The sequence below is a fragment of the Monodon monoceros genome, unplaced genomic scaffold (assembly GCF_005190385.1).
Source record: "Monodon monoceros isolate NGI ecotype Baffin Bay Population unplaced genomic scaffold, NGI_Narwhal_1 Super_Scaffold_9, whole genome shotgun sequence".
NCBI classification, from domain to species: Eukaryota; Metazoa; Chordata; class Mammalia; order Artiodactyla; family Monodontidae; genus Monodon; species Monodon monoceros.
Genome location: NW_021703786.1, coordinates 34,557,521 through 34,581,554, shown reverse-complemented (window position 1 = coordinate 34,581,554; position 24,034 = coordinate 34,557,521). Strand labels below are relative to the sequence as shown.

Here is a 24,034-nt window from a genome sequence, read left to right as displayed (position 1 = left end):
TTTCCATAATTATCATCCAGTAAAGAAATTAATCCTGCCATTCGAGCTAAATTCCTACGTACATTCACGCAGAGTACATATTTAGAATGGTCAGCTCCTAAATACAATGACTAAAAACCCAGAGGAAAAATGTATTTGGAAAATAAGAGAGAGAATTTCTTACGTCAACAGAAAACGGAACCTGAATATTTCACCTGAAAACCCCAAACCAAATCCAAATCTTTCTCAATTGACAACCTACATTGATCTGAATGAAAGTTGCAATTCTATGTCATCGAGAGACCCTTTAGTAAATTTCTGATCATGTATCAACCCATGAACGTGGAGTGCTCACAATATTACATTTGAGTCTCCCCCAATTGCAGATGCGTTTTGTAAGAGGGATTAAAAGGAAATGAATGGAATAGCATTTAAAGAATCAGAGGATAACACACCCACCCAAGTGAGTGAGGTCCCCGTGGAGCTTCCGTTCATTTGTTTTGGTAAATTTCCCATTAATAGCCTCCAGGTGATGGGGTCTGTGATTCCTCCAAAGGCTCTCAGATGGTAATATCTTTTGTTCTGATATTTTCATCCTAATATTGCGGACAACCAACTATTGTGCTGATAATGAACAGAGCTCAGGTAGTTCGCCTTTCTTCAACCTCTGAAGGTGTTTCTTACTTTGCAAAAGACCTTGGAGAGTCCTGGCTCTCTCTCAGCCAGTGAGACTCGCTGACCTGAGGCAAATAGTTGACACCTTTTCCTGACATGCATTACAGCAGTAGGGAAGCAGTGCCTCTGTCAGGTGTTGCCTTTACCTGGCTGGAAGCGTATTGCCTCAGCTATTAGGACATGTATTGATGCGTTCTAAGTTTTTACTGCCAGCATTGCCAGGCCACGCGTGCACAGAATCTAAATAAACCCTTTTTATATCACGCTGACCGCCTTTTGGCAGTACTATAGCCTTGACTTATAATTCAGCAATTAAATTTCCTTTTGCAATTGGAGAAATTTTGAAATGTGGCTCCATAATATCCCTGCATCCAATGTTGTCAAAGGCTAAACACTCAGTGATTACTTAAACACTCAATCGTTATTTACTCAAAGGTGTAAAGACAGTTTCATGTTGGGCTTTTTGTTTCTCCTTTTCAGCTGCGTCTCTAGAATCTTATTTCTGCTTCGGAGGCAGACCTCTTGTTGTTGACGCTCACGTTCCTGGGGTGGGGATTTGAAACTGGGTCTGTGGACTTTTTCCTCTTATCATGAACCCTCTGACCTCTGCTGCAGTTTTTCTTTCCTGAAAATTCCTGCAAAAATGGGAATGACTGACTTTGAAAACTAGCCTATCCAATTAAATTATCTGAATCCTACCACAAATCATGGCTACAATGGGAAACGTTACTGAAGATATACCAGCCTAGGGTTTCCCCGGTGGTGCAGTGGTTGGGAATCTGCCTGCCGATGCGGGGGACACGGGTTCGAGCCCTGGTCCAGGAAGATCCCACATGCCACAGAGCAACTAAGCCCGTGTGCCACAACTACTGAGCCTGCACTCTAGAGCCTGTGAGCCACAACTACTGAGCCCACGCGCCACAACTACTGAAGCCCGCATTCCTAGAGCCCGTGCTCCGCAACAAGAGAAGCCACTGCAATGAGAAGCCCGCGTACCGCAACGAAGAGTAGCCCCTGCTCGCCGCAACTAGAGAAAGCCTGCGTGCAGCAACAAAGACCCAATGCAGCCAAAAATAAATAAAATAAATAAATATATATATATATAAAGAAAGATATACCAGCCTAGTTGCTGAAGAGAATTTAATTATTTAATTTAAAAAAATTCTCGGAAGGTATCTACTCAGCATGACAACCATTGACTTCAGTGTCATTCTGTGTTTCTACTTTGCGTCCCAAGACAAACTTCACGTCTTCAAAGCTGAATATGGTTGATATTAATGTTGAATATGGTTGATAAAGAATAAAGGTCATTTTTAACATCTAGAAGACGTGGATTCCCTTATAGCAGTGCAACCAAGACAAGGTTGGAAGCTGCACTTCGGTGTGAAGGGCGTCATTGAGGAACTGAGGGCAGACCAGAAAGGGCAATCAAGGGCGAGCACATTTGCTTTTAGCAAACAGGAAGCCTGCAGCCTTTCCTTCATAGCACAGCACAAAGAGTCAATAAGATCAGACGGAGGAAGTAATTCAGATCTCGCGGTGCCTGCCTCCTTTCTGATAAAGGATAGTTGCAAAATAACGTACACCATATTTTTTCCTAGAGACGAGAGATTCATTCACGTGAAGGACAACCAAAGGTGATTTATTTATTCATTTGTATATGCACTTAAAAAGCCAGTACGGACTGCCCCATCTCTCAGTCACTGCGAAGCGTTAGAGAGACTGAAAGATGGGTGGTGGGTGCCACAGTGATGGAGACAGGGCCTTGAGCAGTTCACAGCCTGATGGGGAAGAGAGCTGTGCTTATAAATAATCATGCTTGGTAGTTACCAGCGTGACAGGAGAGCCCTGAATAGCGTGCTAAGGAAGGACACATTTTGCCTGGGAAGAAGGAAGGGAGGATTCCTTGAGGATGTATGGACCTCTTGTAAGTCAATGGTGTAGTATAGTAGATCTAGCTGTTCTAGACTTTAAAGTTTCTCAGCTAGACAAATAAATGAATCCATCTTCACAATACAGATGTGTTCTATCCCCTACGAATGGCCCTTCGATTGAGTCGGGAGTAGGATGGAGCAGCTAAGGCTTGATCGTGTAGAAACGGAGCAGTAGGTGGCGTGGGGCTGATGAGCTTCCATCTTCACGGGTCCCACGAGTTCTGGTCTCCGCTGGTCTAAGTTAATCCCGTGCTGTAACAGAGAGCAAGAAGCACCAAAAGCTTGCCCTTCGGAAATGGCCCCAGTTGAACAAACTTTCATTTGCATCCAAGACTCCCTCTTCTTGTTATAAATGTTTCTTGTGAGGCTAAGGTGTGGATATTCCCACCTCACTGGCCACTGTCCTCTGTATGCCTGCACACGCACGTGTGCGTGTGCGTGTGTGTGTGTGTTACAATTCTATCTAGACATCAGCCAAGTGTTTGGGAAATTCAGAAGGGGGAACTGGGCAAGGGGGACGAGAAAGACAAGATGGAAAAGTTAATTTGAAAAGGGAGAAAGAGGACAGTTCTTCCGGCATGGCGCAGATTCTGCTTCCTTGTTCATCAACTCTCTTTCTCCCTCTCCACTTTTTTATTGCTCCTGATGATTCGTGGAACCCATCCTCCTGGAATGCCATGGGTCAAAGTACTGTAAAGAAGTAGAAAACAAACCTGAAAGGCACCTGGAGTGAAACCAGATTCCGTCTACTCAATAGTACTAAATTCTGCCTTTGCTTTTCTGGCATTCCACTTGGAAGATCTCAAGTAATAGATTATATAGACAGAGTTTGCAAAAAAATAATAATTTCTAAGTGGCTCTTATGTGCTTTAATGAGTTAATATATGAGAGTCCTTTGTATTTTTAAAATAGCCTTGATGTATGGATTTCAAAATATTATAAGTAATAGCTAGTGATAGAAATGCTATCACATCTTACTGAACTCAGATAATTACTTTGACTTGTAAATGTTAAATGTGTTCCTTACTTTCAAGGTGACAAGTTACTCTTTTTTAACTGTTAGGATAATTGAGGTTGCTAAGTCTTTAGGGTTTTTTATAACAGTGACTGTTATTTTTGTTTAATGTTGGAGAACGATGCAAATAGGGTTTTCTACGGCAGTCTACCTATGAGTCTTCATGTGCTTTTCAATAAACAGAAATAGAGTCACAGATGTAGAAAACAAACTTATGGTTACGGGGGGGGAAGGGGTGCAGAGGGATAAATTGGGAGATTGGGATTAACATATACACACTACTATATATAACATAGATAATTAATAAGGACCTACTCTATAGCACAGGGAGCTCTACTCAATACTCTGTAATGACCTACATGGGAAAAGAATCTAAAAAAGAGTAGATATCTCTATATGTATAACTGATCCACTTTGCTGTACAGCAGAAACTAACACATCCTTTTAAATCAGCTATACTCCAGTAAAAATGTTTAAAGAACATATGCTTTTCAATAAAGGCAGTTCATTAAAAGGATAATCGCATTTTGTTTATTCAGAAATAAACTCATAAATCAGAAACATATTCTGCTGGACCATGTATCCTGATTTTATTTTCCACAAAATGTGGTCATTTTACCCATGATTACAATAACATAAGTGGCATAGCTTGGAAAATATACTGTTAAAGGAAACATTCTAGTGAGGTTTAAAATGTGGAATGCATATTGTCTGAATGGAAGTGAACCTTTGGGGGAGGTACCAAAAAGGACTTGAAACCTTAAAACACAGTCAAGGAATGAATGAAGTGGGGTAACTCCTTCGGTAGATTTTGAAGTGAGGGTGATCATATTCTTTCCAGCTTTACAATTCTTTGTCTTTACGGAGATCTCGTCAAGTTCTTGAATTTCAACTTGCTCGTTGTAATGTCCAGTGAAAATCCCATTAATGTCAAATCCCACGGAAATAGCGTGTGACTTTCTCTTTCCACCAACCCAGTGTGGTTTGAGTGTTCAGAACATCCAGGAACTTCCAGATCGGTATCAGCTTCGAGGGCTTAAAGTAATTTCAGGAAATAAGTGGAGTGCCCATCTGACGTCCAGTAAGTATGCCTGGTTCCAGAGAGCTAGCTGTTTTCTCACGATGACCTTGAAAATCACTTCTGTGATCAAGTAAGACTTCTTCTAACACTCAGAGGAAAAGAAATACTTTTCATGAAATGATGAGAATCCAAGGAAGAAAAGTGACTAGGACAACGCCTTGGTCCACTCACGGTGAAGATGAGACCTGGAAAAATTTTGGCATTTGCGACTTCCTGTTTACTTTCCAGATGATTGCAATATCCAGGGCAATTAACATCCAGTCGATAGCTGGGCTCTGCCAATGTGCATTTTTCTCCCTGCAGAATACCTACAAGAAATCAGTTTTCATTCAAGAGGAGATTTCTCATTTAGATTAAAGAGACTAACAGGTTCACTTAGAACCCCCCCAAGAACTATAGGCAAAGCTTATGTCCTAGCAAAGGTCATAATGAAGCGACCCTGGGCTCCTTACTGGCTGTGTGACATTGAGGTCAACTTCAAGGTTCCTAGTTTTATTTGTAAAATGGGAGCGATAATTTTACGTTGACTCATGAGGTTATAAGGATTAAATAAGAGAACATACTTCAGGCTCTTAATATACTGCCAGACCTTTAGCAAATGCTGTGCAGATGACTGCTATTAGTAGCTCAAGATGGTTGTTTCTGAGTGGATCTTTCCCCCTGCAGTGATTCTCTTTCAACTGGAAGGTAGTAATGGATTTTTATCTATTTTGGGGGGAAATAAGGACATACAGAGCAAACCTACTTTTTTCTCCTTTGTTATGATATAAGCTTTCCCTCAGGAAATACCTAGAACAAGAGCAGTTTAGATAGAGTTTGAGAGGGTTCCTCATTTTCAAATGGTTATCTAACTAAAGACCAAAAGAACCGTGACAAGATGTGTTATTGTTTTCCTCGATTTACTAGGCTTAATGGTGAATTCTCATGGCTAGAATTGCCTCATTAGCATAGAATTAGTATATTGTTGGAATTAGCTCTGAAGAGGAGAACTCTGCTCCCTAGAACGTGGGTACCGTGCCTTACCAATAAAATAGATAAAGATGACAGTTTCTGTACTCTACAGTTTAAAGGGATTTTATCTGATTCATTTTAGATGCCCAAAGAGGCTGGCTTGAAGTAAAGACGTACTGATTTCTTCTACACACAGAGCAGGTACTGCCTTTTGGAAGTTGGTTGGATGACAATTAATATTACGTATTTTTTAACCCCCCTGTAGCACATAGATGACACTTTTGTCACTTGGGGAATTTCAGCCTGCTGTTGGCTCCATCACCTTGCTGCCTGTGGCACTTCTTCAGAAATTCTCGGGTTTCACTGAGCTTATGATTTTCCATCTGGTTGTTTTGGAACAACTTTCCTTTGCCCACTGACCAACCCAACAAGTAGTAAATGGTCAGGAACAAAAGTATCCAGGATCCGGGTGCCAGAATGGATGTGTTTCTCTGACAGAATTCTGCTTCTTCCATCGCTCATCATCCCATCCCAAGTTGGGACAAACTAAGGGAACAGGTCCCTGGGTAGATTATTCTCTACTTAAAACCATTTGTACTCAAACCCAAATCATATCTAACTCACTGCATTAAGAGACCATATTATTTGCTGCAGAGAAAAATTCCATGCCTGAATTACAGTGTATAGATTTATAACTCTGTTTTCAGAGACAGGATTGATTGGCATGTCACAGGTCAGCAATACTACTGAATATCAGAACCACATGTTACACCTTTCAGGTGAAATAATTTGACTTGTTTTATTCAAATCCATTACATTAAAAACCATACGACAATTGGGTTGTATGTTGAAAAGAGAGCAAGAGAGAAGGAGGGGACTAAACTCCCAGCTTAATCTCATAGAATAATAAATTACAAACAAATTACCAGAACGTAGCAAAGACTGATCCAGGGATTATGGAATTTCTAGGCTGGAAGGGATGTTAGGCTTGACTTTAGCTGTCTTAATTTTAAAGATGAAAAACTGAGAGGAAGGAAAGTTAAATGACAGCTCAAGGTCACAGGTTAGTAAGTGGCAAAGTTGGGACCGCAAGCTGGAGCTCTCAATTTTAAGACCAGCGTTTCTCAAAATATGCAGTCGAAGTGTGTCTTCTCATCAACATTTTACATTTCAATTGTATTTAATTTAATACACACCTGCTATTTTCCACACCAGTTTAGTTCCTACCATCTCATATGGATGCCCTCTTAAAGCACAGACGTTCGTTGATGAAATTTAATAAAATGATCCAGAATGTACCTTTTATGCTATTTCAGAAATCACTTCCCCAACAGTTATATTTTTGTATTTTACCAAAAAATAACTGTGTGTGTGTGTGTGTGTGTGTGTGTGTGTGTGTGTGTGTGTGATATGGTTAAATGTTTTCCTAGGGCATCTGACTGCATGATGGGAAAGCTCAGTCCATGTATCAAGCAGAATGAATCATAACACGTGTCATAATCATGTCCCCCAGAGATGAAATGCCTGGGTCCCTCTATGCACTTTCTTCTTCACGGAGGCGAGCCAGGGAAATGGTTATTAGTAGAAGCTCTTGTCCATCCCTGACTAATCTGAGAGCAGTAGTAGCAGTTTGCTTCCTGTATATCACAGTGCCTGGAGTTTGGTCCTTGTCACAGCACAGGCTACATCTGCATGTTTAGATGACTCAACAGTTGGATTTTGCCAAGTCAGTTCATCAATACAATGTTTTACTGATATATTTAAAGTGCAGGCTGTGCGTCAGGCACCAAAGCTGCGTCCCACAGTGACACTGGGATTTCCCTTTGGTAGGTCCAAATGGACGTGCAGAAAACCGGTGATGGACTGGGCTTGCAGTACGGAATTAGCATGGCTGGGAGACCAGCCTATTGCAAAGGGAGGCATGAACCCAGAGTATGGTAACCAAGAAAGAATAGAAAGTCCGCACTCTGTCTGGACACGTGTTAAAGTACCAGGAGACCAGCCAGGTGGTGGAACAACAGCAGATGTCAGGTGGTGGCAACAAGCAAGTCATTCAAGATCACAGCATCCGTGGCAGGCAGAGCCCATAAGTATTGGTACCTGAGTGTGAGAGGTGGAATTAGCAATTCACGACAGCATGCACGTCCAGTTAAACAAACAAACACATAAAAATCTCCTGAGGTAGAAATGAGGAGAACTGGCCATGTGCACTGTCAACAGTGGGATGCTATTTCTTTTTCTTTTTCCTTTATACTCAAATAACTTACACTTGGGGATTTCAACTGGCTGTTCCCACCTCTGGATGCTTCTCATTTTTTACCCGCTCTCTCCGCCTAGGACCTTTACAGCACATCACCTGTCACAAGCTTAGAGCTGATCAGACAGGAGCATTTTCGATTGATTACTATTCTCTGCTCTCCTCCAGTTACTGAGACCTGAACTGAACCAAATGGTGAACTTGAGACAGCACTGCCCAGTCAAATACACTGCACGACTCAATCTCTGCCTTGAATCCCTATGATTCATTCATCTGTAGCTCTCTCTCTCCTCTCACTTTCTCTCTCTTTTTTTAAATAAATCACGCGAGGCACTATTATAGGCAGGGCATGGTGCTGCATTCTAATAGCCTGGTTATGCTGAGAATTGAAGTCATATGAGAGAAATCTCCCATGTAGAATGACAACAGTAACCCAATGAGGGTAGGGCATTGGAAATATGAGTTCCCACTTTTAAAAGAATCTGATTTTTTTTTAACACGTTTCCCTTCTTTGCTTAAAACTTAGAAATCTAGTGGGCAATGCTGGGAGAGCTGGGACAGTTAGACAACATTCAAGCTTCACACTTGGTAATCTCCCATCTCTAGGGGGAAAAAAAAGTGACTCACAGTCATCTATGATTTATGGAAGAATTGTACCGTGCAACTCTGAGAAAGCTGAATATGTTGGCTCCATAAAGGAAATGGAAACATTTGTCTTCAAAGAAATATAGGCAAAAGGGTTTAATACCTTCGATGAAATCATGTTCCCCGTACGAAACATCTGCTGATTTCCTTTTAACTCTAGAAAGCAAATATTGTTCTCACATGATATCCTCATTTGGTGATTCAAGGAAAGCTCCCCAGGAAGGGCCTGGGATTGACCGATTGGTAAATATTTACTTATTTATTTTCGAGAGAATTAAGAAACATATTTCCCTAAATATGAAGAAGTTTTTTAAAAATTCTCTTTTCTTTTTTTCAATGGCAAAGAAATCTTGCTTAGCAAGTTTATTAGCGTTGAGGATCTGTTTCCTCTGTTCTGTTTTGTTTTGTTAATTGTGATCCTAGACCTGGCTCTTTCCCTGCGGTCCATCTATCATCCTGTCCGGACCAATACATGGCCTCTGTCCCGGGATGGCACAGCTTTCTGTTAGCAGGCTTTGGGATAAAATATCAAGACATTGAGACTTTCACTAAGCTTTCCAAACGCAGCTTTCTTCTATTTCCAGAAGTCTGCATTCAGTTGATTCTTCTATAGAGGTGATGGGATTTTCCTCTTGTTTTAATCTTGTCTCTCTCTTTCTGGTTTGACCTAAAAGAGGTTTTCCTAAGTGGCTATAAAACTAATGCATATTATTACACAAAATATTCTCAGGGGCACAGGAAGTTTTGAAAGTGATCTTTGGTACTGATTGTCTTAGCCAATTCTTCAGAAATCGTAGGAGGGATGTTCACAGCCAGATTTGCCCCTTACACATGCGTGTGCGTACTTTATAGGCTGTTTTCTGGGATTAGCATTAAAAACATGATGAAAAAGAGACCCAACATGGTGTGGGTGTTCCTGTTATTTTATATTTACATTGGGTCATTGTAAAATCCTCTCTAAAGTATAAGATTCCTAGACAGAGAAGATTCTCAGATCTGTACCTTGTTGAAAAAACAGATGAGATATATATTGAAAAACATTGCTTTGGATATTTTATGTAAGTAAGCTATGTCACAGAATTGGCAAAACACCCACAATAACAACAGAATCCAACTTCAAATGAAACAAGAAAATAACATTTCAAGGGTATGAAATCGCTGGATACACTTTCAGAGTGTAACGGTAGCGATGCTTTATACAGTATGCTATAGAGCACTTTGATTAAGATCTGAAACAAACAGAAGAGTTAAGAAACAGAGCCGGGATTAAAAAATGGAAGGTGAGCAGGAGGGATAACGTAATCTAATCAACAAGGCACTCCATCATGTAAGAAGAGTAAAAGCTCTTGAACAATCTTGACTTTACCATATTTATGGTCCTGTTGTATGAGGAGATAAATGATATTATTGGGGACAGGGAAAAAAACACAGAGATAAATGATATTATTGGGGACAGGGAAAAAAACACAGAGATAAATGATATTATTGGGGACAGGGAAAAAACACAGAGGCAGAAGGATTTAATACATCAGCACAAGCCCAAGCAGTTATTTGGAAGTCTTCACAGAGTTAAGAAAAAGTTTAACTCTTCATTTGACTGTTGGGTATTAAATAAATGTAACCTGAGAAGATACAGTCAGTTCTGCTATAATACTTGTTTTAAACATGCAAGTTAGTTCCAGTGTACTTGCTATACTAAGGAGCAGTTTGGACGTAACCTGTTTGCTTGAGTATAACATGCCTTTTGAGCAAGCTTCCTGTTTCCCTGTATGTGATTTCATTCTCAAGAAACACTAGGTGAATGAGAAAAACTGCATCAAATTCAACGGAGCTGCATAAGAAGACGTGAGCACGCGCGCACGCACGCGCTCTCTCTCTCTCTCTCTCTCTCATCCAGCCATCTCAGTTCACCCAATGTCTTATGAGCTCATCTACCTACACCTGGTGGTACAGCTTTCCGTGAGATTTTAGAGAACGCTCCTTCCACCACTTCCCAATAACTCACAAGCTGAAACCTTTCTTCAGATCCCCACTTCCACAAGCAAACCTCAGGTCTTTCCCAAGGTAAAGTGCTATATTTATTGTAGCATTTTTGCATTCCTTAACCATATATAAAACACTGCCTCTGTTTTAATCAGGGTCCTGTCTTTTATTTTTTAATGTATTGGTGATAGAATTTTTGAGTATTGTACCCCAACCCTAGTTTCCCCAATAAGTCCTAGTTTTATTGTTTTGGTTTGGTTTTTTGCAGATTATGGTGATTTTCAAGGACACTTATATCGTGTTGTAGCAGAACTAATTGCTACACCACAGAGGACAACTCATGGGTGATGGGCATGTGAAGCACCAGCACTGAAATGCACTAGGACCCTCTGCCCTGGAGGTGCTGTTTCCTATGAAATAGGACCTGTTCAGGACCCTCACTCTATAAGCACGAAAATCTAAACATGTTAGTGCTTTGTCTTCAATTTTGAATTAGTCCCCTGGCCATGTGATTCCTGATGCCCCCATGGTTCCATTGACCTAGGATGAACCTAACCAGTTGGCAGTGCCTCATACTCTGAGATGGGTTTTCCAGAGGCCAAATGGACCCTTTTCTTGCCTTTTCAAAGAGAGCCACACAGGAAGGAAAACAAGAAATTCAACTTTTAAGCTGGCCTATTCATGGCCTTTGCTGAATCCTGGCAAAGAATTGTGGCTTTTCATTACAATTCATCTCACCGATTTCCAAGTGGAATGAACTGGCCTTTTCATTAAGGCCATAGGAAAGCCAAGTGGGGTGACCCAGGTCATTAAGTGTTGCTATCCAATGAGTGAAAAGTGGATGACTTTTCAATATGCATTTGGGGAGCCCTGTGTTTTCTTTCACTGGCTTCTGTTTTGTGAAAATCGGTTCAGGGGGCGGGAGAAGTCCGATCTTGCCTACTCTGTCCTGCTAGAACAACGCATGCCTTTCTGCTCTGTGGGGGGGTGAAGACAAATAACAGGCTTAGGAATCGGAAGTGGGGTGTTACCATTCTTATTTCCCACTTTCTGGAGAGCCCAGCCATGTCACTGGCTCAAGAACATTCTATTCCCCAAGTGGACCTATTTACACAACAGAAATAGAGTCACAGAGGTAGAAAACAAATTTGGTTACCAAGGGGGCAAAGAGGTGGGGAGGGATAAATTGGGAGATTGGGGTTGACATATACACACTACTGTATATAAAATAGGTAACTAATAAGGACCTACTGTACAGCAAAGGGAACTTTACTCAATACTCTGTAATGACCTATATGGGAAAAGAATCTAAAAAAGAGTGGATAATGGCTGATTCAATTTGCTGTACAGCAGAAGCTAACACAACGTTGTAAGTCAACTGTGCTCCAACAAAAATTAATTGTAAAATAATCAGCCCCCCCCAGAAAAAACACAGAACATTCTATTCCTGTAACCAGCAGAAGTGTGTTTTCATTAGTTTCTTAGCTTTTCAACTAAAGCCAACACACACACACGTACACACACATGTATACACACGTACACACATGTACACACACGTACACACACGTACACACACACGGTGACACTTCTTCCTTCTACTAACCCCCCCTCCCTAGAGATTCAGTTTGCATAAGACGGGAAGATGGATTTTTAAACCCCATTCTAAATTCATTGTTAGGAAATATAATGATCTCGAACACTGAACCTATTGAAATACTTTGTGGATAAAGAATATAATTACAGCTTTGCTTTAATTTCAGCTAAATTTACTGTAAAAAAAAAACCTCTCTGTGATTTATAAATTATTGAAATGAATACATTGTATTTACTTATTTAAATATTATTAAATATCTTTGAAGGTATTATTTTACCTTATTTTATTACAGTTTTAGACTATGCCATAGTCTTTTGGGTTTCAGGACCCGATTCCAACACTGTAGGGGACAGTTTTACCCACCAATAAGGGGCAAGGGGTGTCTCCAGACACCAGTTGGATGTCCCATCATTCACCTCAGTTCTGAAATGATGTATCCAGAGATAGCATCAGATTCTACAGGTTCAGTCCTACAGGACTGCCCCCTCTCGCTCTTCAGACACCAGTTGTAAGCCCAGGGTGTCAACTGACTGCCAGCTGTCTCCAAATTGGATGTTCCAACAACCCCCTCCAACTCAGAATGTCAGCTGCAGGTCCAGGTTATAACCTGTCCTTCTGGCCATTTCGCTATCAGAGATTCCCATGACCTTCTCCTTGGGTTCGATTGATTTTTTACAGTGGCTCACAGAACTCAGAAACATGACTTACTACATCACCCATTTATTAGAAAAGGATGTAACTTAGGAACAACCAGATGGAAGAGAGGTGTGGGGAAAAGGTGTGAAGTTGCCATGCCCCCTCCAGGTCAGCTGAACCTGCTGCACAGGTTCACCAACTGGGAAGCTCTCTGAACCCCATCCTTTTGGATCCCTATGGAAGCTTCATTACAAGGTCACGGTTGATTAAATCATTGGCCAGTGGTGATTGATTCGACCTCTGGCCCCTCTTCCCTCCCCAGGGGTTAAAGGGGGTGGGACTGGTATTCCAACCTTCTAATCACCAAGTTGGTTCCCCGGGGCAACCAGCCCTCACCCCTCAGGTTACCTGTGGGCTTTCCAAACGTTAGTGCATTAGCATAACAGAAGACACCTTTATTGTCCTTATCACAGGAAATTCCAGGGGTTTTAGGAGCTCTGGGCCAGGAAGAGGTCTTACTGTATAAATCACAATATCACGCTTAGAGTGAACTTTTTGCACATCTAATTCATTATATTATTTATTTTTAAAAAAGAAAAAATGGTAGTGGGTTAAGAATTGCGATGAGATATATATAACCCATTAGATATAATCGTTCAAATACCTTTATTAGAAATAAGCAATCTATCATCCAGGTATCTTGTTTACATAGTATTAAATATTCAGCTGTTTGTGTGTGTGTGTGTGTGTGTGTGTGTGTGTGTGTGTATGTGAGAGAGAGAGAGAATGTACTTGTACTTAGCAATCTTTTTGAAATGCATAGATCAGGGTAAGAGAAATCATTAATGCAAAATAAATTTCTTAGAATAATTGTATGCCGAGGTTTGTCTACACACTTCTGCTAAATTTTGGCTTCTTCGTTCTTTGCCCTTATGCATAAATCAAAGCAGAGAGTAGAAATGGGAAATATGTTTGTTGCTTTATAAGCTGGATTGTGGTTTATAAGGTATTGAAACAACTGGGCATTATAAATATAGTTAGTCAATTTACTGCAGAAAAAAACTTCGAGGTGTAGTTTGTCTTTAAACAGCAGAATAGGGGCTTCCCTGGTGGTGCAGTGGTTAAGAATCCGCCTGCCAATGCAGGGGACACGGGTTCGAGCTCTGGTCCGGGAAGATCCCACATGCCAGGGAGCAACAAAGTCCATGTGCCACAACTACTGAGCCTGTGTTCTAGAGCCCGTGAGCCACAATGTCCTCATCTGATGATGAAGTTCTTCTAGGACCTGCTCCCGATCCCTTTCTTCAATCTTTGTTTTCTTAACAGGTGCCCCCAAACCACAGTCCACCTGCAACATTCCTGTCTCCCCAATAGTTTCTCTCTTCTGACTTTTTGCATGCTTTCATTTAGGTTCGCAATACATTCATAACCTTCTCTACCTCTTGAAAGTTCATTGGTTCATTGTGAAATCACGACTTGCATGCAACTTTTGCTGATCTCCACCGGTGGGTGGGTTTATCTTTACTTTGCTTCCATAACAATTGGTTTGTGCTTTTTTAAGCATTCGCATCACCTAAAATTCAGCAGTTTTTTTTAAAAGTATACTTACTGTATTGTCCTACTGCACTAATAATTCCCTGATACTAGGCGGGGGACCATATCTTATTCAAGTTTTTAACTGTAGTGTTTAGCACATCTCCTGGAATATATAGGTGCTCAATGTGTGTTAAATCAAATTCCAAAATTATATACATATATGACTAAATTTTATAAAAGATGAGGATCCTTTCCTCCTTCCCCTCTGCCTAATCCTTTTTCCTCCCCTCTCTTACTCTCCATCCTTCGCTGCTTTTCTGTCTCTTCTAGAAAAACGTAAAACTTCTAATTATGTATCTGCTTTACTGTATAACAGATATAAGATTAAGTGAAAAAATTCAGAATTGCTGTAATTTAGTGGTGTTCATTTTTTGCTGGGTGAGCGATCCAAAAGTCCAAGGGACTTGAGTTTATTTAAACAAGTAAATAAATAAAACAGGCAGAGGAGTTTGTAACAGGAATAAGATGTATAACGTGAAACAGGAATGAAATGCAGTCTGGGCCTGAAATGACCTGGAAGAACACGGTGGTGGTCTTCACATCAGATCCATGGGAAAGTCTAGAAATCAGACAGAGACCCCATGGAGCTTTGAATATGTGAGGGAGGGTCGTGAGGGTTCTAAAAAATGGGCATCATTCTGAGTTGAACAAACACCTTCAACACATACTAAGTAGTCCCACAGAAAATTACACCAAGAAATAAATTTACCTGATATATTTGCTCTACATTGAGCTTTAAATCTGTCAAAAAAGAGACATAATCTAAACTTCAGATTTTGAGATTTTCATTATGATTTAGTTGTATCAAGCTCTCTCACTAGCTGGTATTATTTGGAACTAGAGATGCAAACATTGCTCTGTAGTTGTCATAATTTGAAATTGTTTTGCTTTCCTTTGGGGGCTGATGAAATTGTGTCTGGGGCAACTTACTGGTATCTAATCAATATTTGTTAGACCAAGGAAAGATTTGCTCAGCCAATACTGAGGCAAAAACAAGTGGTTCACAGCTTTGGTTCTGTAGCAAGACTGCCTGGGTTCATATCCTGGGGTCTTCGTTTGTGAGATTTGAGGCCTTGAGCAGGTAACATAAGATGCCTGTGTCTACCTCAGTTTCCCCATTGGTTAAATGAGAAAAATAAATGACATAATACATGAAAAGTGTCTAAAAGGGTACGTGTGACTAGTATCCACTCAATAAGTGTTTCTTGTTACTTTTATTTAGATTCTAATGATTATTGCCACAGTAAAAATATACAGTTGGAAAATTTAAGAAAAAAAAGTCATCTTCAGTTTTAGAGCAATGCTTTTAATTATACAGAATCCAACAGGCTGTAGTAGACATCATCTTCATTAAATTATTTCATTTGAAATGACACCCACTGACATAGATGCATTATATTCCCATTTTGTATAAATCACCACCTTCAGGAAATTTTAATTTCACCGTTTAAAAAAATCATTTATTGAAATATTATGCCTTAGGTTATAAAAAGGCTCAAATGGATGTTCCTTGAGGAAACAAATTCAAGTTGATTATTCTTTACTTTTTCCCCCACTTCTTATCATATACTCTCTGGAAAACTTGGAACATAGCAGAATACACAGAATCCATTAGTTTTTTTTTTTTTTTTAAAAAAAGGAGGAAATGGAGGAAAGGAAGGAGGGAGGAGGAGAAAGGAAGGAAGGAATCAAGGAAGGCAGTCTGGCAGGTAAAAGATGGGTGAGCAGAAACTTACTTCAAGAGTCAGTTGTAGGGCTTCCCTGGTGGTGCAGTGGTTAAGAATCCGCCTGCCAGTGCAGGGGACACGGGTTCGAGCCCTGGTCTGGGAAGATCCCACATGCTGCAGAGCAACGAAGCCCATGAGCTGTAACTACTGAGCCTGCGCTCTACAGCCCGCGAGCCACAACTACTGAGCCCACGAGCCACAACTACTGAGCCCGCGAGCCACAACTACTGAGCTGGCGTGCCACAACTACTGAAGCCCATGTGCCTAGAGCCCGAGCTCCGCAGCAAGAGAAGCCACCGCAGTGAGAAGCCCATGCACATCAAAGAAGAGTAGCTCCCGCTCGGCACAACCAGAGAAAGCCTGCGCGCAGCAACGAAGACCCAGTGCAGCCAAAAATACATAAGTAAATAAATAAAATAAATTTATTTAAAAAAAAGTCTTTTGTAGTTCTCTTCACAACATGAGGCATTTTGATTTGTGGTTTGTGGGACTAGCTGTGTGAACTTTACAACAGGAAAAATCCTGTTTGTATAAGCAAAGGCATCGCGTTTCAGTTATATTCCCTCTGGAGATTCAAAGGTTCTCAAGTTCTACCCCCTCCGAAGACAAACATCAGCTCCGTCAGGCTTCTCCGCAGCCGGCACAGAAGTTAAGAACATGTGACTCCAGTAGACAAAACAAGAAGATAGACAGACTCACGGGAAATGTCTAGATTTTGAAAAGTACCTGATGTGGAAAAAAATTAAAAGAGACATAGGAATGGAAAATTCCTTTGCTGGCTTCCTGTTCTCTTTCCTGCTAAGGTGGGATTAGTTACCAGCTGTCAAAAGAAATATCACTTTTAATTCTTATTGGGGGGTGGGGGGAGGAAAGCATTAGAAAAAAAAAATGTCTTGGGAGAGAAGGAAGTAATGAGGACCTTCCTTTCTACAATCCATCCCTGCAGTTTGAAAGTGTACAAGAGGGGCATAAGGAGGGGAGGGAGGGTTTTGCTGCCATATGAACACTGAAGACGAACTGAGGACATTATGTAGGTAAATGAATCTCCCTCACATATGTCCTAATGAAATAATCCACGTGGTAATGAAGTTAGTTAGGGGGTTGGGGCTTGAAGTATTCAGGTTATTGTCTCACCGGCTTCCCTTGGAGAGGCAAAGAAAGAGTTCATAAAAGAAAAATAGTCTTTAAAATAAGGGCATCCTTTGAAATCCGATGAACCACCTTTGATGCAATTCCCATTCCCATAAGGCTTCCTTGAGGAGAGTGACCGCTTCTCAGTGTATAAGCACTTCATCCAGAGAAATAGGATTTACACCGTGTTTGGGCACACCTTCACATGGCATGCTGGACAGTTTACAGAGCTCTCTCAGGGCACAGTTTCAGTTAATGCGCACAACTCAAGAGTAAATCCTATCAGTAAATGCGGGCATGACTGGCGAGTGCAAGGAAGCCAGCACATGCTCCGAAGGATCTGCTTCTCCTGGATGTCGGAAATTCCATGGCGACGAATGCGTTCTTTTGCGTTAAGCCAAGAGCTCCTTGACAAAGTTTAAAAAGCAAGATTCAAAATTGTGAATATAATTGAATCTCAACTTTTTTCTTAAAACAAAAGGAAAAAAGACTGGAAATAACTTTTCCAAAGGAAATTGAGGCTGGTGATTAATTTTATTGCCTCCTTTGCACTTTTATTAATAGTATCTACAATTAACATACATAACTTGAATATCCAAGAGAGATTCTCGAAGGTATTCTCCCAGTTTTTTCCCTGCTCTGGGAAGGATAACGCAGCTCTTATCCTATTAGCGTGATTCATTCAGTGTATCAAGCTCTTTTGAATGATACAGTAAATTGCATCATTTGTATTTAAATCTTTTGCTGGAATACTGTGCATCTGCTTATGACAATGCTGAACTGGATTTCTCCTTGAGGAAGCAAATTCAAGTTAACTTTTTTTTTTTTCGGCTGTGTTTGCGTCTTCATTTCTGTGCGAGGGCTTTCTCTAGTTGCGGCAAGCGGGGGCCTCTCACTATCGCAGCCTCTCTTGTTGCGGAGCACAGGTTCCAGACGCGCAGGCTCAGTAGTTGTGGCTCACGGGCCTAGTTGCTCCGCGGCATGTGGGATCCTCCCAGACCAGGGCTCGAACCCGTGTCCCCTGCATTGGCAGGCAGATTCTCAACCACTGCGCCACCAGGGAAGCCCTCAAGTTAACTTTTTTTCCCCTTTGCCTCTTATTGTGTATATTCTGAAGGGCTTGGAACATGGTAAAACACAGTCCTTCCTGTGGAAATGAGACACCAGGAAGGAAAATTGTGAGAGATGGGATGATAAAGAGAGAAAAAAACTCAGGCACAACCCAGCGATTATGATGTTGGGTGGAGCAGAAGGGCAGCAAAAGGGTCTCGGGCCTTCGGAGAGGTGGAAATGGACAAGGGATTGTAGGGAAGCTGGTTGAGACAGAGAACCGAAGAAAAGGGTCAAGGAGAGTAAAATCAGTCCATGTCAATAAGTCTCTGGTCTCCGAATATGGTATATGCTTGCTTACTTAAAAAAAGCACTAATTCCTTAGTATCTATTGTGTTGCTGTTTTCTGCTAGACACTTTGTTGGATTTGGTGATGGATAAGATCCAGCCAATCCTTACCCACTAGAAGTGAAAATTTGGTGAAGGAAAAGACACGTGCAACCAAAACACCATGACATATAGACTGGAAGGGAGAGTGCCTTTAAAAAGTTTATTCTTTTTAAAAACTATTTTTTAAATAAACTGTGAATTGATATTTATAGTAGGCAAGGAAGGAGTTAGTAAAAGGAACCTTGAAGGAAAGATAGAATTTTTTTAAAGACTATTTTTTAGAGCAGTTTTAGGTTTACAGTCACATTGAGGGGAGGCAGAGAGATTTCCTGTATACCCTCTCCTGCTACATAGGCTTAGCCTCTACCACTACCAACATCACTCACCAGAAGGGTACATTTTTGTTTGTTTTTTACTAAGGATGAACTTCCATTGACATTTCGTAACTACCCAAGGAATCACCATAGTATACTTTAGGGTTTACCTTGGTGTTGTACATTCTGTGGATCCAGACAGTTGTATGATGATATATATCCATCACTGTAATATCATACAGGGTGTTTTCACTGCTCTGAAAACCCTCTGTGCCCTGCCTATTCATCTCTCCCCTCCTCTACCCTCACCAACCCCTGATCTTTTTACTACCTCCATAATTTTCGCTTTTTCAGAAGGTCATATGGTTGGAATCACACATTTTGTAGGCTTTTCAGATTGCTTTCTTTCACTTAGTAACAGGCATTTAAGGTTTCTCCATATATTTTCATGGCTTGATAGTTTGTTTCCTTTTAGCACCGCTTAATGTTCCATTGTCTGGATGTACCACTGTTTATTCACCTGCTGAAGGATGTCTTGGTTCCTTCTAAGTATTGACAATTATGAATAAAACTGCTATAAATATATGTGTACAGGTTTTTGTGTAGATGTAGGTTTTTAACTCTTTTGGGTAAATACCAAGGAGCACAACTGCTGAGTTGGATGTCAAAAAGATAGGATTTTAAATTGTAGAAATTCAGTTGGCTTGGAGTTAATTAACCCTGTGTTATTCATTAATCAGAAAAGAGGATCAGTGTCTTTGGAGAAGAGGGAATTGCATAGTTTAGCTTAGCTCAGGGATTTGCAAACATTTCTCTGTAAAGTGGGCAGAAACTAAATACTGGAGATTTTGAGGGCCACATGGTCTCTGTTGAGACTCTGAGGGTCATGGAATTCGACTGTTGTAGGGTGAATGTAGCCATGGACAAGAAGTGAATGAATGAAGGAGTGAGGCTGTGTTCTAATAAAACTGTTTATGGGTACTGAAGTTTATATTTCATATAAATTTCATATCACAAAATATTATTCCTCTTTTAATTTCCCCCCCCCCACCATTTAAAAATGTAAAAGCTATTCTTAGTTCCCAGGTCTTACAAAAACAGGAGTAAGGCCAAACAAACAAAACATTTTGTCCATGACTGATCTAGGATAGTAATACCTCAATTCTAGACTCTAGAATTTTGTATAGTATATAGAATTGGTATAGTATATCTTCTTTTTAGAGTCTGTCTTCTTTTTAGACCACTACTAAAATCACCAGACAGCAGTGACGTACAGATGATTGAAAAAGAGATCATGTATCCAAGGTCTTATATTCAAGTAATGGATTCTTTCCTCATCTTGTCATTTGTCAAATCTTAAAACAAAACAGGCCTCTTCAGTTTCCCTCAGTTTCCCTCTGTGTTTCGGGGGGATTGCAGTTCTCCGAAGCTGAACGTCAATACATTGAATTTTCAGTTAAGGTAGATTTAGGAAGCATAGAATGCAACAGAAAAGCCAGTCCAGAGAATCATTTTATTTGGCTTTAGAAAGTGTTTTTCTACTTACATGTGAGTGTGGGTGTGTCTGGTGTTCTGGGAATTTACTTCAGACAAAGGAATGAGACACGCAGTGATGAGCAGTGATGATCTGACTCGGACTTGGGATGCTGTCCAGTTTCCCCATCTCTCCTCCTGTTCTGCTCCTCTCTTTGGTCTTTTTTATTCCGTGTTTAGCGGCCTCATCTTCTCCTATCAGTCCGAACACTCACCTAAACAAAGCCACCTTCCCTGAGATTGTCCTTGCAGAGTAGAGAGAATTATGTGTGTGTTATGTTCTTTTAAGTCCTTTTGGATGGGCCACTGGTAAAGGAACCTTAGCTTTCCAGAAGCCGGGGACGGAGCAGAGTAACTGATAATACTCACTAAGCAATCACATCGGCCTTTATTATGCGCACACCACACGAAAGCGGCCTCGATCTGTATGGAAACGTAGACATTTCTCCAGTCTTCAGATTTCTTGGCAGAAAAGTTAACCTCTGGGTCCACTGCTTCCCTGACATTTATGGGTGATTTAAAAGCTATGTCCCTTGGAGGGTTCAAACTCTTCTACCGGTTACTGTGTAACAGGTTGCAAGTCACGTGCTCCTATGAGAATGTCAAAACCTGATTGATAGCTAACAGGTTTGGAACACTGAGTATCAGCCTGAATAGGAGCTGCTGTTGTTATGATTATTATTCCCATTTTACACATGACGAAACTGGGATACAGAGAGATTAAGCAGCTCCCAATGTCACAAAGCCAGTAAGTGACAGCACCAACATTGAAATCCACTGTTGCTTCCTCAAGTGTTCGTGCTTTTACAGCCGCATAGCACAGGGAGATCAGCTCCGGTGCTTTGTGACCTCCTAGAGGGGTGGGAGGGCGCTGCAAGAGGGAGGGGATATGGGGATATATGTATACGTGTAGCTGACACATTTTGTTATACAGCAGAAACTAACACAACATTGTAAAGCAATTATACTCCAGTAAAGATGTTAAAAAATATAAAGAGTTCATGCTTTTAAAAATGCAAACAAAACCAAACAACCCCCAAACAGCAACTGTGGTCAGAACCTAGACATGGCCCCTTAGATTTGGAGGGTGAACCAGACGAGATGGGCCCTCCCAGGTCCCCGTGCTACCAGTGCTCTTTAGAGTAAAGAAGAATGCTAATTCCTCAGCCAGCACAGAACTCCTTTTGCAGTCTCCTGGTTACAGCTGCCCCAGGTTCTGAAGAGCTTGGGTTGTTACTTCTTTAGTTTCTTGTGGCTGCCCTTCACATGTTTGCGAACTTTCTCTAGACTCTGCCACCTCTTCACTTATTAATCAATTTTGTGACTCCTGGCCGGCCAGCTTGACCCCATAAGCACCTCAACGTTTTGTTTCATCCCTGAGGACTAATTGCTGGGGCAGAGGAGCTGTCAGATTGTACGTTCTGGATCTGGACAACAGCCTGTGGTTTATTCATCATCTCTGTCTTAAACTCTGGTTCTTGAGGTTGGTGTGTGGGGCGGGGGGAAACCTTTAGCCTCCATGTCTGTCTTCTGTTTACCAAGGGTTATTCAAGTGTGGATGCCGGTTCTTTGGAACTGCGCTGCACGGGGTAAATGATCATTAAAGGCATGTTGAATAAAGGGGTGAGTGGCTGCTTAGCTGTTTCTGGTTGCCTTGTCTCAGTTTTCATTGGCATCCCGTCTCAACTCTGACCTGCTAAGGGGTACACAGAGAACTCTGGTGAGAAGGGCTTCTGTGCATTGCTCAGACCAAGTCTGAAAACTTAGCTCCCGATAACCCTGTTGGTAAATATTTGAGTCATTTACAGGCATTGCTGAACATATTCCTGGCCCGGGAAATCTTCCTCCTTTGTATCCCAGCCCGAGTGAAAAGTGAGTCCGGGTGTGCTTGGGTGACCTTCTCCCCGTACTTTCTCCTGTTCTACAGAGGTGGAGCCATAAACTCAGGCTCAGCTGACCGGCCGTTGCCTGCTTTATAAGATGCCAAGGGCTGCCTATGTAGATTCCCAGGGTGGAACTGTAGGAACCAACCAGTGTCAATGGTTAACCCAGGTTCTTGGTGCCTGGAGCTTTTCTTTCCTGTATTATTAACTAAAGAACATTTTTACCATTGCCCAGCTGTGAGCACCCAGCTCATAGATCCTCTATGGAGAGAGTGAACACAGGTAAGCATTGCTCTATTGCTGTCATTATTCAAAGTCATCCAGCCTGTGTTTTGCTCAAGCTGGCCTCTTTGATTAGGAAGCAGCAGTGCTTTGTATCCAGCGATGTAAATATCAGTGTTGAATTAAATGCAGTTAAGAGAATGTAATTTCCTATGCAAGGGCTTTAAGTAGGAGTCTGTGTGTCATATTCCTTGAGTTCTTTTGAAACTTTGGTCAAAAACAGTTTCAAATTGGTCTTGAGGGAGTTGACTGAAGAGATCTTATGTGCCACTGTACATGTAGATATCTAAAAGTGACTTCCTTCTATCCCATATTTAATACCAGATGGAGTATTCTATAACTTCTATCAAAAGCAAATCATGGCATCCGTAGATATGCATACATTTATGAATATATGGCTTCAAGCTTTGGAATGTGTGTTTAAACATCCCCTAAAAAAACTTCAAGAAAAATAGGTTAATTTTTTCTAAGAATTGTATATACTTATATGAGAGAAAATAAAAACATCCATTTTTCTAGACTTATTTATTGATTTAATTTAATTTATTTTTATGCAGCAGGTTCTCACTAGTTATCTATTTTATACATACTAGTGTATCTGTGGGATGAATTGGGAGATTGGGACGGACATATATAGACTTATTTTAACATAGATTCGAAGTAGAGAATTTTCTCCTGTTGTGTTCATTGTAATTTCTCTAAGGCCTTTTTCTTGTCCATTAAACTCTTAGAACTGTTGTCTTTGAGTATCTATTCAGAAAATTATAGATTTATCAATTCTTGCTCTCTGGACGCCATGAATTCTTTAACATATAAAATCAAATTGTCGGGCTTCCCTGGTGGCACAGTGGTTGAGAATCCGCCTGCCAGTGCAGGGCACATGGGTTCGAGCCCTGGTCCGGGAAGACCCCACACGCCACGGAGCAGCTAGGCCTGTGCGCCACAACTACTGAGCCCGCGTGCCGCAACTACTGAAGCCCGTGCGCCTAGAGCCCATGCTCCGCAACAAGAGAAGCCACCACGATGAGAAGCCTGCACACCACAATGAAGAGTAGCCGTCACTCAGTGCAACTAGAGGAAGCCTGTGCACAGCAACAAAGACCCAACGCAGCTGAAAATAAATTAATTAATTTTTTAAAAATCTTAAAAAAAAAATCAAATTGTCTCCCTTGTTGCTGGATATAGGTGGTAAACCAGAACTTTTCTTATAAAGCTGATGGATTTTGGTCATTTGCATTATCCTCTTATACAGTCATAGGAACTGAAAGGTCATTAGGGAAATAAGACTGGATATTTGTGCTAAACACTAGCCTTACAGCTACAAGAGACAGACCCTTAAGAAGAAAACAATATATTAATGTACCTTTGCCACTTTACT

The 24,034-nt window shown here is 41.0% G+C and overlaps 1 protein-coding gene across 12 annotated transcripts in view; it reads left to right on the top strand.

Moving 5' to 3' along the window:
* The window catches only part of KCNJ16 (potassium voltage-gated channel subfamily J member 16), a 144,244-nt gene that overhangs the window by 67,697 nt on the left and 52,513 nt on the right, over window positions 1-24,034 (top strand). The window contains exon 1 of one of the 12 annotated variants that reach the window (XM_029211905.1): window positions 22,607-22,656. The exons of 7 other annotated variants lie outside the window; for them this stretch is intronic. The gene's annotated coding sequence lies outside the window, so the exon portion shown is untranslated. Of the gene's footprint in view, window positions 1-22,606; window positions 22,657-24,034 lie in introns of those variants that run through there. 4 more of the 12 variants (XM_029211900.1, XM_029211904.1, XM_029211909.1 and 1 more) reach the window with 4 other exon arrangements.